Source organism: Chenopodium album, chromosome 7 (assembly GCF_948465745.1).
Source record: "Chenopodium album chromosome 7, dcCheAlbu1.1, whole genome shotgun sequence".
In the NCBI taxonomy this organism is placed as follows: Eukaryota; Viridiplantae; Streptophyta; class Magnoliopsida; order Caryophyllales; family Amaranthaceae; genus Chenopodium; species Chenopodium album.
Window position 1 is genome coordinate 53,838,267 of NC_137840.1, and position 13,382 is coordinate 53,851,648.

At 42.7% G+C, this 13,382-nt stretch overlaps 1 non-coding gene across 1 annotated transcript; it reads left to right on the forward strand.

Moving 5' to 3' along the window:
- Window positions 1-5,726: 5,726 nt before the first annotated feature.
- Window positions 5,727-5,834, forward strand: LOC145641079 (small nucleolar RNA R71). Its single transcript, XR_014115148.1, has one exon. It is a non-coding gene; the product is annotated as a small nucleolar RNA R71 (small nucleolar RNA).
- The last annotated feature ends 7,548 nt before the right edge of the window (window positions 5,835-13,382 follow it).

A 13,382-nucleotide genomic window follows, 5' to 3' on the forward strand; every position in this document is an offset into this window, starting at 1 on the left:
AAAATACCAAAGCACTTAAACCCAAGAAATTGGGGGAAATGAAAAGATGGGATTTTTGTGAGGAATTTTTGGTGGGGATTGTAGAAATGGAGTAGAGGATGGAAAATAAGTGAGAAAAAGAGAATATTGGAGTGATTTTGATGGAGGTTTGAGGCTGTAGGAGGTGGTTGCAATGGAGGTTAGAGTGAGAAGGAGGAGAATAGAGAGAGAGGGGGTCGAATGAAATGAAATGAAGAAGAAGAGCAGCCCCCATTTTTTTTAAAAAAAATCGACAAAGGTTCGGCCGAACCATGGGTAAGTTCGGCCGAACTTTCTCAAGGTTCGGTCGAACCTTCTCTCTAACTTGAATTTTACAAAAATGGCAGAAAGTTTTCAAGTTGTGATTCTAGATCAGGTGCGACCGAACACAGCTATGTTTGGGGGAACTAAGGTTCGGTCGAACCTCTCCAAGGTTCGGTCGAACCTACTCTAGAAACTTAATTTCTGCAATTCTGGCAGAAAGTTTTCAACTTGAGGATCCAGAGGAGGTGCAACCGAACTCAATAAGGTTCGGGAAAACCTTTCAAAAGGTTTGACCGAACCTTTAGGGAGTTCGGTCGAACCACCTAGCTTTTTCAAAAAATGCCATTTTGCAACACAATATGCACAAACACCCCTCTTCAAAACACAATAAACACCATACCATCATGCTAAGGCAAAGCATACCAAAAATTCCAACACAGTCAAAATTCAAAAATCCAACAATCCAACATTGTAGATTGGAAAATAACAAAGCATCAAGAAAGGAGGAAAAAGAAAAGGGTTAGAGACTCGGGTTGCCTCCCGAGAAGCGCTTCTTTATGAGGTCACTAGCTTAACCATGAGAAAAATTCTTCAAGTGGGAGGCTTGTGATCCAAAGGATCAAGCATTATACATTCGATGATACCAACTTCTTCCTTGAAAAAGTAATGCTTTAAACAATGACCATTAACCATAAACTTGTTACCATCCGCATCTAACTCAAAGGATCCATAAGGAGTAGTCTTTGAAATCTCAAAATGACCCGACCACTTTGATTTGAGTTTACCCGGAAATAAACGAAGCCTTAAGTTGAAAAGCAAAACCTTGTCTCCAACCTTAAAGTTCTTGTTTCGAATATGTTGGTCATGCCACTTTTTGGTCTTCTCCTTATATAACCTTGAGCTCTCATAAGCATCATCTCTAAGCTCTTCAAGTTCGTTGAGCTTAAGCAATCTCTTCTCACCGGCCAACGATAAATCCATATTGAGCTCTTTGATGGCCCACCAAGCCTTGTATTCTAACTCAACCGGCAAGTGACAAGCCTTTCCATAGACCAACCTATAGGGGGTTGTGCCGATTGGAGTCTTGTACGCCATCCTAAGAGCCGATAGTGTGTCATCAAGTTTGAGATACCAATCTTTCCTTGATTTGTTCACCATCCTTTAAAGAAGATTATTAATTTCACGATTCGAGACCTCCACTTGTCCTTGAGTTTGAGGGTGGTAAGGTAATCCAACCTTGTGATGAACGCCATACCTCTTGAGAAGAGCTTCAAATTGCTTTTTGGCGAAATGGGACCCTCCATCACTAATTAGCACCCTCGGAACTCCAAACCTAGGAAAAATGATCTTCTTTAGAAGCTTAAGCACAACCTTGTGATCATTAGTAGGTGAGGGTATGGCTTCAATCCATTTCGTCACATAATCGACCGATACCAAGATATATAGATTCCCACAAGAAGAAACGAAAGGCCCAATAAAATCCACCCCCTAAACATCGAAGGGTTCAACTTCTAAAACACTTTGTTGGGGCATTTCGTCCCTCTTGGTAATGCCTCCGCTCCTTTGACATCTATCACATTGCGCAACGAATTAGTGGGCGTCTCTATGCATTGTCGGCCACCACAATAATGATTGAGAGATTTTTGCCACTGTTTTGTCAGCACCACCATGTGCTCCACATGGTAGTGAGTGACAATTCTCAAGAACTCCTTGAATCTCATGATCTGGAACACACTTCCGATAAAGGCCATCTCCACATTGCTTGAATAGGTATCGGTCATTTCAAAAGTATCTTCTCACTTCCATGAAAAACTTCTTCTTTTGTTGAGAAGAGTACTCCGGGGGAACGACTCCACACGCAAGATAGTTGGCTATATCCGCGTATCAAGGAGTAGAAGTTGACACCAAAGCCATGAGAGCCTCGAATCCTATCTCATCATTAATCGATACATCCTCCTTGTTCTCAAATGGTAGCCTAGACAAATGATCCGCTACATAGTTCTCCGCTCCCTTTTTTTCCCTCATTTCCATGTGAAAGTCTTGGAGAGAGAGAACCCAACGGATAAAGCGAGGCTTTGCTTCTTTCTTGGTCATGAGATACCGCACAGCGATGTGATCCGTGTACACGATAACTTTTGAGCATATGACATAGGACCGAAACTTAGCGAATGCAAACACTACCGCTAACATCTCTTTCTCCGTTGTTGTGTAATTCCTTTAAGCCTCATCTAGAGTCCTACTTGCGTAGTAGATGACACATGATTTTCCTTGTTTCTTTTGACCAAGAACGGGACCTACTGCAAAGTCACTAGCATCGCACATTAGCTCAAAAGGCAAGCTCCAATCCGGAGCTTGCACAACGGGAGAAGAAATGAGAGCTTTCTTGAGCTTACGAAACGCCTCAAGGCAAGCCTCATTGAAGTAAAAAACAACCTCTTTTTTGAGTAATTCGGTCAAGGGTTTGGTGATTGAAGAAAAATCTTTGATAAACCTTCGGTAAAAATCGGCATGCCCAAGAAAAGCCTGTACCCCCGTGATGGAAGTAGGAGGGGGCAGCTTTTGAATCATTGAAACCTTGGCCGGATCAACCTCAATGCCATTTTTTGAAACCTTATGGCCGAGGACAATGCCCTCCTCAACCATAAAATGGCACTTTTCCCAATTTAAAACCAAACTCGTCTCTTGACACCTTTTCAAAACTTTTTCAAAGTTAAAAAGACAAGTGTCAAAAGATGAGCCACCAATACTAAAATCATCCATGAAAACCTCAATTTCTTTTTCAAGCATCTCAGAGAAAATTAAAGTCATGCATCTTTGAAAAGTAGAGGGAGCATTGCATAATCCGAAGGGCATTCTTCGGTATGCAAATGTCCCATATGGACATGTGAAAGTAGTTTTCTCTTAATCACTTGGATGGATAGGGATTTGGAAAAATCCGGAATACCCATCCAAGAAACAAAAGAAAGCATGGTTAGAAAGCCTTTCAAGCATTTGGTCCATGAAAGGGAGAGGAAAATGATCTTTCTTGGTGTTTTTGTTAAATCTCCTATAATCAATGCACATTCTCCACCCGGTCACCGTACGAGTGGAGACTTCCTCACACTTTTCATCCTTGATTATGGTCATCCCACCCTTCTTTGGAACTACATAAACCGGGCTAACCCATTTGCTATCGGAGATAGTATAGATGATGCCCGCCTCACGTAGTTTCAAAATTTCTTTCTTCACAACCTCTTCAAGGTTGGGGTTCAACCTTCTTTGAGGTTCAATGGAGGTGGAATGATCATCTTCAAGATGAATACAATGCATGCATAAAGAAGGGCTAATACCTTTAATATCATCAATGATATACCCTATCACATCCCTATATTTCCTTAAAACATCAAGAAGTTTTTCCAAATTAAGACCATCTAAGGTAGCATTGACAATAATAGGGTGTTTTCCCTCCTTATTAAGAAAAGCATATTTCAAAGAAGGGGGAAGGGGCTTGAGTTCTACCTCGGGAGGAGGCTTAGAACTCTCCTCCAATTTCTCCTCCTTGGACTCAAGCTCGGTCTCAACTTGTTGTTCAACTTCCTCCTTCGAGGATTCCTCCATTGCTATGACAAATTCTTTAGCCTCTTGAGGGTGGAACTCTTCTTTGCATGTAAGGGCTTCTATCATTGGATCATGAGGCCTCATCACGACCCTCCCCAAACGATCTAGCTCTTCATTCACAACATCAACTCTATAGCATTTTTCAACCATGGGGGTCTTGAGCAACATAGAAAATTCAAAGACAATATTTTCATCGGCCACTTCACATGTGATGGTGTTGTTCTTGCAATTGATGACCACTTCCAAAGTTTTAAGAGCTTCACGTCCCAAAATCAAAGGAGTGCTAACATCTTCCTCCATATCCATCACTACAAAGTCACAAGGCACATAGATGTGTCCCACTTGAATTGGAACATCCTCAAGCTTTCCACAAGGTAATTTCACCGATTGATCGGCCAATTGAATTGTCTTCCTTGTAGGGATCATCTCTATATTGAGTTTTTGAGCAATGGATAGAGGGATTAAACTAACACTTGCTCCAAGATCGGCTAAGGCGCCCCTAGCTTCCATGTTCCCAATTTTCACCGGCAAAGTGAAACTTCCCGGGTCTTTTTCCTTCTTGGGCATCTTATGTTGGACAAGAGCACTCACTTGATGTGGAAGGGTGATAAGCTCATCATTGAGCTTCCTCTTGTTGGTGAGAATATCTTTGAGGAACTTGGAGTAAGATGGCATTTGTGTCACAACTTCAAGAAAAGGGAGGTTGATATGCAAATTCTTCATGACACTAAGAAATTTTGTGAACTTGTCATTCAACTTCCTCTCCGCAAGCCGACCGGGAAAAGGAACCGGTCCATGAAGATTCCTAGCCTCAATAGGAATTAATTTGTCTTCTCATTGTCAAGCTTCTTCTTCTCCGAACCTCCTTCTATCTCATCACCTTTTTCTTTCTCACCTCCCTTGTTTTCATTCACACTCTCCTCTCCTCCCTTCTTTTCCTCACTATCCCCTTCATTTGGTCCTTCATAGGAAATTCCCGACCTCAATGTGATCGCCTTGCATGTATCGGGTTTTGGATTGTGAGATGGGTTAGGTTGTGGTTGTCTAAGTAGAGTGGATGGTGAATTGAAAGGAGTTCTCTCGGCCAATTGAGCTAGTTGTGAATCAACCATCTTGTTGTGAGCTCTTATCTCTTGCATTTGTTGCCCAAACGATTGCATTTGTGCATGCATGGCTTGGAGGAGTTGAGTTTGAGTTAGCTCCGCTTGAGGTGCTTGTTCTTGATGATTTCTTTGAGGTGCTTGGGTTTGATTGTTGTATTGGTTGTTCCTTGGATAGCTTCCTGTTGGGTTTTGGGGTTAAGATGGAGGTGGATTTTGATATTGAGGGTTGGAGTTATAGGAAGGTTGATCTTGTTGGTTCCATTGTTGAGGTTGAGGTATAAACCCGGGTGGTGGTTGTCTCCAAGCTACTCCACTGTCGCTTCCTCTAAATCCCTCTTGCCTTATGTTGTATGCCGCTACATGTTCGGGGCTTAAACCTCCACAATAGGATGTATCATGGTTCGTTCCTCCATAATTTTGACAAGAGAAAGAGTTAACTTGAGAAGAGCTTGCTCCACCACTTGAACTTGCATTCACACTCGTGTTCAACTTGGAAAGCCCTTTTGTTAGTTGATCAATTTGATGTTGTAATTGATCAACTTTCTCCAATTTGTAAATACCACCTCTCTTTGGAGCGTTTCTTCTTCGGCCCCCCCAAGAGTAATTCTTTGCTACCTCTTCTATTGTAGCTTCAACTTGATTATGAGGGATCTTGATTAATTAACCACCCGCCCCCGCATACCAATTGGCTCTTGACATGGGCTCCAATCCGTCGTAGAAAAACCGCATGAGCAACCCTTGATTGTACTCATGGTGGGGACATGCTTGTACTAACTCTTTGAATCTCTCCCATGCTTCACCAAGACTTTCATCGGCCTCTTGCTCAAATGATGCAATTTTCCTTCTCATTTCGACGGTCTTCTCTTCGGAGATAAAGCGCTTCAAGAACGCCTTTACAACTTCCCTCCATGTTGTGAGAGTGTTAGGCTTTACTTGCTCTAGCCATTTCTTTGCTTGTCCGGTGAGAGATTGTCGGAAAAGGTGCATACGAATTTAGTCTTGACTTAATTCATTGGTTTGCATCATTGCGCACAATTCAAGGAATCGGTCCAAATGTTCAACAGGGTCCTCACTTGCACTTTCGGAAAATTGCTCTGATTGGACCATTCGAGTATATTGTGGATGGATTGAGAAGTTGGTTTCCGTGACGGGTAGCAAAATCCCTCCCGTGAGCTCATAATCCTCTGGATTTCCAAACTCACAAAACAAAACATCATTCTCGTGTCCCGCCATTGATTCGCGTGGTGAACTTGAAGAGTAAATATCACTCTCACTATCAACTATATCACCAAAACCTCTTCCCTCGTCTTGATAAATCCTACGGACTTGTCTCAAGGTTCGGTTGATTTCGTGGTCAATTTGATGTGAGGGTGCTCCTTGAGACCTCCTAAGCATTCACCAAAGCTAAGCAAACAATTAGCAATGACAAGGATGATAAAACAAAAAAAAACAAAAAGAAAAGAAAGCAAAATGACTCTAACAAAAGCAATAATATTCGCTAAACAAGCCGCCTCCCCGACAACGGCGCAAAAATTTGATCTCGGGATAGATAGGTCGTTAAGCTACCACCCTAACCAAATTAATCATTTATAATACCTAAATCTACACTAAACTAGTTAGTGGCAAGTAACGGGTCGAACCACTAGGGAAGCACGCTAATTCAACATCAAATATCACTAATGCAAGAGTGAAAAGGGGATTGTTTTTGTTGGTTTTGTTGAGTAGAACACTAAAACTACAAGTAAGCAATAAAATGATGATTAAAATTAATAGAAAAAAAACGCTAGGGATACGGGGGTGTCCAATATGATTAGAAAGAGGAGAATAATGGTGATTATCATGAAACATATGCCAAAGAACACGAGATTCTACCTAAACAATTCATTCTCATGCAATAGTCTAGGCAAATCAATGAAAGAGGTCTACACTAATAAGGATCATTCTCATGCATCGTATTAGTTACAATCAAATTAAGAGAATAAAGAAGCACAATCCATAAAAACTCCACTTTAATAACTCATTCTCATGCAATCATTAAAATAGAGGTGACCCTAGTCTAGTTCAAATCACTTTCATGCATTTAAACTAGAAAACATCAAATAGTGTGCACCAATACTCCCAAGCTAATGAAAATCATGTCTTTCATCAATATATGTCATAAGTTCAATCCAACCATCATCATTCATCCAATATCAAATCATATCTTCCACCCCCTTCCCCTAGCTAAAAGTTTAGCCTAGAGAAGGGAGATTAGACATAATATCAAAACTAGAAATAAACTCAAGAAACTCAAAACAAAACATGATTAAAATATATGAAATCAATAACAACTAGATCTATAAGCTAATAAGATTGACAAATAAGTAACAATAAAACAAATAAATAATATTAAAGGAAAGGAGAAGAGATTACTAAAGAAAGGATTAAAGAAAGATGAAAACTTGGATACTTGCTTGATTGATGAAAGATTAAAACTTGAGCAAAGTTGAATACAATAAAGGAAGCTTGAATAACAATCTATCTTCTCTCTATATTAGGCTAATGTTCTCCCAATTAAAACTAAGTTAATCCCCAAAAAATTAAATCAAAACGTTCTAAGATGGGACTTATATAGTCCGTATAGAGCCAGCTGAAAAAAGGAGAGGTCCGACCAAACAATGGGAAGGTTTTGCCGGACTACAGGGTAGGTTCGGCCAAACCTCCCTGATCATGGTCTGGTCGAACTTCTGTGGTTCGACCACTCCTGCAAAATTGACAAATTGCATCTTGTCCTTGCCTCGACGTTCGTCCGAACCACTGAGCAGGTTCGGCTACACCTTGGTTTGGCCACACCTTCAAGAGGTTCGGCCGAACCTCTTCTGAATCATGCTTCCTTCAGCTTCCCTTGAGCTTAGCTTCCTCCTCTTGAAAATCCCGATGGTTCCTACAAAGCATAAGCATGGAAATCACAATAAAAACAAAGCGAGAAGACTAAGAAAAGGGAAGATAAAGGAGTAAATAAAAGAGGAAGCAAAACTAAGTAAAAATGATTAGAAAAAGGGCCAAACAAGTGCAAATGAGAGGAGAACCCTTAGAGAAAAAGGATAAAAGAGTGGCATAAATGCCATTCATCAATGTTATAATCAACAGAGGAGGTGGGTATGCCATATGTGTAGGGTTGGGGTGGTGGTTGGTATTGGGGTGAATGGTGGGGTTGTGGTGAAAGGTGAGGCTCTTGAACCTCGCCTTGACCGTCTAACTCAAAAGTGTAGGAAGGCTTCCCCTTCTCAAAATTGGTCAAGGTGGGGTTGGGTAGCTTGAAAGCTTGGTCTCTCCTACCCGATTCCCGGTGGACTATCCACCATGTTTCACCTCCCATAAGTTGCACCCAGTTAAGATTCCCTAAGTATACTAGGTCCATAAGGGTTGAACCCTCCACTTTCCTATGCCCAGTCGGGTTCCATCCTAGGTGTTTGACTTCTATATGGGTCACCAACCCCCCAAAATAGATAGGCGCCCTAGACCTACCCCCCTCGGCCGCATTGGCATCCCTTTGAAAATGTTGGGCTATCTTGTGTGGTATGTTCAGTTTTTCAGCATTGGGGATCATATAGGAAGCCAACAATTCAAATTCATCCCTCCTAACGTTTGCCGGTTCATGTCTCCCAAAGATTGTGAGGTCGACAAACCTTTTCCAAAACTTTGGAACGGGATGTTGAATCCACGTCCCTTTGGAATGTTGGAGGTTAAGTAAACCCTTCCCTGTGAGTCTTTTATAGACCACGACAATGTGGTCTTGGGAGGGTTCAATAGGTTTATCCGATTTAAGCTCAAACAATTTACCAAATTCTTTTAAAGTTAAACGCACATCATTGTTTAGCAATCGGAATTGGACATGAGTGATCAAAGCATTAGTTTTAATAACATTGAAGCTAGAAACAAATTCTAATGTTAAATAATCATAGGTGTCATAATGCATTTGAAAAAGTCCACTCATTCCTATACCTTTGAACAATTTCTCTACCGGTTTATCAATTCCTAGCCTAGACAAAGTAGGATGATGTACAAATCGAGTAGAAATTACTTGCCTCTGGATGAGGTTAATCATCCTAGCTCGTTGTTCAGTTAAGGTGATGACAACTTCCTCCCATCCCGGTATTTGAAGCTCCGGGTCGATCATAGGTTGTTGTTGTTGCCTCGAACCTTCACCTCTTTGTTGTCTTGATCTCTTTGAAGCCATTTTATGTGTAAAAGGTAGGATTTGAAGCTTTCTCTCTCAAAGGGTTTTGAGAAATCTTTAGAGAAAGTGGTAGAAATTTAGTGGAGAATGTAAAGGAAGGTGTAAGGATGAAGAATATGTGAAAATTTTGGAGTTTTGATGGATGAATTTGAGGAGATCTTGAAAGGAAAGTGAGTTTGAAGGTTTGAAAATGGAGGTTTTAGAGAGAGAAAGTGTGAATGAAGAAGAAGAAGTAAGAAGGAAAAAGAAAAGAAAGGAGGAGAAAATAATTTAAGCCCGTACATCAAATAGGCACGCCCGATCGGGCGAAGGTGTGTATTTCAGAATTGTGAAGTGCGCGCCCGATCGGGCGACATCCTCCCAATCGGGCGCGAACTCGAAGCAATTTTTTGCCATTTTGCTCGCCCGATTGGGCGAGCTTCGCCCGACATTTCTTTTTACTTCACTCGATTTCTCCGAAAATCCGCCCGATTGGGTGAATTTCCCTTGATTTTTCTTCCTTCCTTGCGCCCAATCAGGCGAGCCTCACCCGATCGGGCGAAATAAAGCTCCGATAAAACTCAAATTGCGCGGCCGATCGGGAAAGGTAAAATTTGCACTCTCCTCACCTCTTTAAAAAAACTAAAAGGAAAAAAAAGGAAAAACTAGTCTAGAAAGCAAGAAATACAGGTTGCCTCCCGCAAAGCGCTGGTTTATCTAGGTCCCGCACGACCCTCTTACCACATTGAAGCTCAAAATGAACCGGAACCGCTTAGGTGAAATAGTTCAACTGCACTAATCGTAGCCCCCTCATGATATAGCTTGAGTCTCTGGCCATTAACCTTGAACTCGTTACCATGTTTATCGAATACCTCCACAAAACCAAATTTGTTTATTTTGAGCACCGGCTGCACAAAGTGCAGAAGGACCATGCTCATAGCAACGAAGGATGCCGCTTGCACAATGAGCTGGCGGATCATACTTACCCTCTATGGTACCGCTTGCACAATGTACGGGCGGACCAAAATTTTTAAAAATAATGGCGTTGGAATATCGCCTGCACAATGTGCAGACAGCCAATGTCGAGATTCTACGAGCTAGGCACATTATTAATCTAAATATAATTTTGGAACCGTCTGCCCCAACAGCAAACGCCCAAAAAAGAACCTGACTGCACCAAAGAAGTCGGCCTAAAATCAATCCTTAAGCTAAGTTAATAACTTAGTAGCTAACATCCAAGTGACGAGAGGTCAATGGCCGGATGAAAAACTAAGCTTTTAACTTAACAGCTAGTTATCTTTTATTTTAAGCTAAGTCAATGACTTAGTGGCTATTCAATTCTTTAACCGAGGCTAATGGCCGGATGAATATTATTTAAACTATTGTATGCTCCAACATGAGTACGACTATCTGCTCCAACATGAGTCAGGAAACCGGCGACGTCCATTCGGGCGAATTCGTCGAGGAGAAGCATCTCCCATTTGGGTGGCACATTGCTCTACGAAAACAACAAGCGACCCTATCGAATGCGCTAAGGCAGCACTCGCAGTCGTTTGATTTAATCTAACTTGAAATCTAAAAAGCCCCGAGTCTTCCGACTGTTCTAGAACAGACGGATGACGGCTACTGTTTCAGGATTAGAGGCTACCTTACCGCCTGTTCTTGTTATGGGGCAAGGCAGGCAGACCAATTCGTTCTTAATTAATGTTTTAAAATTAAAAGACTTAGAAATTTTTTCATATTACTCGAGGCCTTTGGCCGGATGCATTTAAAGAACCATCTGCTCTATATGGTCGTATGCCGCTTAGTTTGGGGCAATCACCATAGTGAATGATTGACTTAGAAACCATTCATACTCTTTAAACTATAAAATTTTCTAAGTCAATCAATCTATTCAACTGAAACCAAGCGAAATCCGGCCATGGGCAAGAACATTCGCATACTATACAGGTTATAATACTTAACCAAAATTCTATGCATGAAAATTAGAAGCTTTGAAAATTTTTAAAGCATAAACACTAATATAAATAAAACCGGTCAAACGACCGGATGCTTCATAAAATAACAGCCGTCAAAACTGACGACCACAAATGTTAACTGGCAAAGCCAGGAATTGTCAAATTACCCGGCCCTTTGGTCGGTAATGATACATGATTACTCGGCACGCAGGCCGGAAAAGCATAATAAATGGTCATTCGGCCGCAGAAACAGAAATAGAAAAGCTTAAGTAGTAGGGGAGAGGTTCTCATTGTTAGCAGTCGTCTCTTTATTCCGACCAGTCGGCTGCTCATCATTTTCTTCCTCCTCGTCCTCCTGATCATCCCCATAAGACTCTCTGGAGGAGCCGGATGCCTCAGCAGCGGCCTTGGCCGCCTCTTCTTCCGCCTGCCGGAGGAGCTTTGCGTTGAAATCATTGTTGGCTTGATGAAACTTGGATTTCCAAGTATCATAGTCAACACCCGGCTGAGCCACCTGCCAAGCCATCAGCATGATGGCCTCGTTGTCATCCATCATCTGCTTGACAAGGGCCTCCTTTTCCTCCTCATTCCAAGCCTTGTACTTGGCACGAAGCTGCTTCTCCTGGTTGGCCAGATGCTTCTCCAGGCGACCAACCCTCTCCTTGGCTCTCTCGGCCTCCTGCTTGGCCTCATCCAAGGGCTCAAGTTTTTCCATAAGTCCCTTGTTCTCGGCCTTAAGCTCGTTGATCCTCGTCCGAGCTGCCTCCAAGTGTTGTTTCACCTTCAGGTTTGCATCCGCCTGGGAATACATCATATCAAGTGTCAATAACTCATTTTGAGAAATTTCAAATTGAACTCTGTCTAAAGCGGAGGCGGCCCGGGCATTAGCAGTCGTTACCTCTTTGGACTTCTCCAAGATTGGCTTCTTAAGCCCTTGAACGCGCAGCATGGCCTGCATCCGGATAAAGGGGCAAACGATTAATATCAGGCGGATAAAGTTATAACTTGTAAAAATCTTTTACCAAGTTGTTACCTCGTAGAGAATCTCCAAGATGCCATCCAAGTTCAGGTTGTCGACTCCTCGGACAGATGCCTTGTCCTCTGGGTCGAGTGCTCGAATCATCTCCCTGGCCATCTAAAAAACAGTCGGCCTCTCAGCAGGAGCTGTAGATGTCAAAAATACAAGTTAAGCATAGGTCGAATGGTCCGCATCTTTGCAAAAGTTTCAAGGGGAAGTAGCCTTACCATCCGGCTACTCCTCCTCCTCCATGACGGGCTTCTTCCCGTCTCCTGCTGAACCGGCAGCAGACTTGAGTGTCTTGCCACTCTTCGATACCTGTTGGGCATCCGGCTTGCTGATCCCCCTATAAGCTTCGAGACGGGAGGAGTTGTCAGCTCCCTTCCTTGGCTTATGGGCGATATGTTTCCTCTTCTTGCCAGAGGCGCCCACGTCTCCAACCTTAAGTTTCTGCACCTTAGGGTTTGGAGGGAGAAGGCTTGGTAAAACCACCCTATATCCATAAAGAATAGTCAGCAACCATGAGAACTGAAACGAAATCTTGCCTTAGTAAGATAGGCTTTTACCTTGGGAGTTCCGCCTGTTCTTTGATCATCGTTCGTCCGTTTAAGAACGTTCGAATGATACATTGCTGCAGCAGTTACAGCCGAATTCTTTGAGGCCGAGAGCTTCTCCATAGCTTTCTCTGCACAAAGAAACATGAGTTAGAAATCTACAAGCAAAGTCTTAAAATAACTAAGGCATTACAAAATGCAAACGACCGACTACCTCTCGGCATCTCTGTACTCAGCCCGCAGGCGGCAAAGTACACCCCATCTGAAAGCCATTCATAACAGGGAATGTAACTTTGGGGGGTGACCTCCTTCTCCCCCGTCTGTTCGTTCGTCCGGATGGACAACTAGAACAGACCTCGGTCAAAGATCTCCCCCTAGGCTCGCCTAAGGAGAGGCGGCAGGGCTTTCTTTCCAGCCAGGAGGGGCGGATCCTTGTTCCACTTGTTATATTTGTCATTCAGGCGGCGGTCGGGGAGTGGAAAATGTAAAACTTAGTCCTCCAGTCCTTCCACTTGGACTCCTTCCCGATTGCCATCATGTACCCTTTGCAAGTGGACAAAGTGTACCAGCCTTCGCCACCTGTTTTCGGCGCTCGGCTTAGGTAGTGCATGTGGGCAAACGCCTCAAAGATGGGATCCACCTCCAGCATTTCACATGCGGCAACATATCCGA